Genomic DNA, 2909 nt, shown 5'->3' with positions numbered 1-2909 from the left:
GTTCCTATATTCCTCCCAAGTGGCCTGTCCCCCTTTCCACTTTYTGTATACCTCCTTCTTCTGGTTGAGTTTTGCCAGGAGCTCCTTGCTCATCCATGCAGGTCTCCTACCTCCTTTGCTTGACTTCCTACTCATAGGGATGCACTGCTCTTGAGCCTGGAGGAAGTGATGTTTGAATATTAACCAGCTCTCTTGAACCCCCACTACTATTGCATCTTCCAGCAAAAAATGGGCATGAAGGAGAAGCCAAAGTTGTCTGGCTCCCCAGAGCCAGACCGCAGTGCAGAGACGCTGCCACATTTCTGCTGTGGTCCCAGGGAGCTGCGAGAGCATTCAGCTGCACAGCTCTTGGGGGTGGGGGGAAATAATTCAGCATCACATTAGCTTTTAACATTTGATTTTGTTCTTCATGGGAACAAAGACAAAAAAAAAAAAAAAGCAGCCTTTCAAAGGTATTCATGGTAAAGCACAAGTGGGTGTATGCTGGTAAATGCACAGGAGTGAGATATTCCTGGAGATCCTGGCTCGAGTCTTGCTTTGGAGCATACACAAGACTAGCATTTTGCTACAAATCAAAATCTACTTGCCTGGGACACATTTCAGCCCCATACTCTAATAACTCAGCTGAAGCCTCCCTTGCTTTTTCCAAGTCATGAGGAGAACAACATGTCTCCATGAAACATCCTGACCTCAAAGAAAAATTTGATTTCCCTGAAAACACACTTGGCCAACTACACCCTACAGAGCGTACATCCCCTCCTATGCCACCGTATAGCTGACAGACCCAAGGCGGAGCAGAATTTACTTCGGTTTCAAGCAGGCTATGTTAGAAAGGCAGGGCCCTACGGACTCCTAGCATCAGAGAAAAACCCGTCCTACAAGCTTGCCGTTACATTTTGTTTGCTCCTAGCTACAGGTCAGTCACGCCACCCAGCTGTCAAATGGGCAGTCAAGATTGGTTCCCCTCTCAGAGGGGAAAAAACTGCAGTGCCACTAATATAGGTGAATTTTGCTGGTGAGGAGATAGGAGTACAGGGCACAGAGACGCACAGCATTATTTTCCTCATCCCTAACAACAGTTAGCACCTTTCTCTGTCAGTTATGCTATTGTTCAAAAGCTCAGAGCCTTTCAATTGTATAGCACGTCTTCTCACAGTAAATGCAGCTCAGAGCATTTTCTTTTCCCCCTTAAGGTACAATTTTCTTCACTTATGGAGGTGTTTATACATTATTCATTTGTTTTCCTTCAGTTCAATAACAGCAGAGAATTTCCTTGGCTTTTCTTTGAGGTTCACAAAATCACTACATCTGTTTACACAGATCTGTTCATCTTTGCAGCTACCTAATTCACTCTGCTTCAAGCTATTGGACATCTATTGGAGCACTAAAAAAAAAAGTAACACAGCAAAAGCAACAGACTCCAGAAAAGAATAGGTGTGATCACCAGATACARCCCATCCTCACATCATTTCAGATACCAGCCACCTTCTATATTTTGTTTCCTTTGGCTGCACAGATGGTTTGCAACCAGCTACAATATCTCCCAGCAGGTTTCTGAACAGTGAAAGACATTTGGCTTCAGACTTCATATTGTATGCATTGCTTGTGCTCAACTATTGTGCTTTTCTGCCCTTGAAAGTTTTCAGCACTTGCTAATCACCCTCTGGGCCAACACATGACAGAAGTTGGAAGAGGAAGACCTTAGCTCCTAACAAAGTACCTCCCTTCTATAAGCTGTGATGTTAAGGTATACATAGACAGTACATAACAACTAGAAAAAAAGTCATAGTCAAAAGCAGACAACTGCAAAGAGTTCGTACCAAAAGGCAAAAGCCCTCCTGCTCAGACTTCACTCCCTGTTAAATCCGCTTTGCTGAAGTCCAGTGATATTATCAGTATTCAGATGACCCTTATTGACAATACAGCAAAACAGGTTTTGTGCTCGCTCGCAAYGAGTGGGGGTCTCTTGTGTTTGGGCTGTCATTGCTCCCAGCAGGATTGTCCCTACTCTCTTCCAAAAGCATCTAAGCCCGAATAAGACTGAAAGTAGGGGGAGCTCATCCACAAAGGTCGCCAAACAAACCCATGGCAGAAAGAGCTAGGTCTAGACTGGCGCTCTAGCTACGAGGCCACCTGCCTCTGTTTCCACCAGCCAGCTATTGGCAGCTCTCTACTACCCATACAGAATTGGAGACCATATTTCTAAAGGATTTAACCCTTCAAATGCATTGCCTGCAAATCCTAGACACCTAGCTTTGGCAGGCAAGGTCACAAAGGATAAATAAGGAAATGACCAGCTTCCACTTGACCAAAGCCTTGCTCAAGGCTTTCCCTAGTTCAGGGAAACTCTTTGACCTTAGCAAGTGATAGGACAAAAAAAAATCTAAACCCTTTTACGCMGGCTTTGCATTTTTGCACGGCTACTTACAGAGCTTCCCTTTTACTTTTCATCTTATGTTGCTTCAGGGCTTGAGGTCTGCCTACAAACCCAATGCAACTGTCTTGGACTTTGTACCTAGCAATGAACTTGGAAGGATATATTATATCATTAACATTTGAAGACTGCTGTCTATTTAAAATTACAAAATCTAAATAAAAGGCTATGAATATAGACAACTCAATTTCAAGAATTAAGATAAAAATGCATTTCTAAAACAGATTTAGCTGCTCATCTAGTTTTTAGCATTTTCTTTCTGTCCCTTAATTCTCGTCAATTTGTGCAATTTCTCTCTTTGCTTTGAAAACTCTTGCTGAAGAACTTCAGTCCTCACAGTCTTGCACAGCTGCTGTTGCTTTCCCCCGAGGGAAGGCAGTCAGAAGCCAAACAAGTTGCGGCTCCCCCAGGGAGCCCGAAGGATTCCAAAACAAAACCTCTTCTAGCAACAAGTGAAGCTGGGAAGGGAAGGAGG

Source organism: Apteryx rowi, unplaced genomic scaffold (genome assembly GCF_003343035.1).
Source record: "Apteryx rowi isolate R43461 unplaced genomic scaffold, aptRow1 scaffold_161, whole genome shotgun sequence".
NCBI classification, from domain to species: Eukaryota; Metazoa; Chordata; class Aves; order Apterygiformes; family Apterygidae; genus Apteryx; species Apteryx rowi.
Note: the sequence above shows the minus strand (reverse complement) of the source record.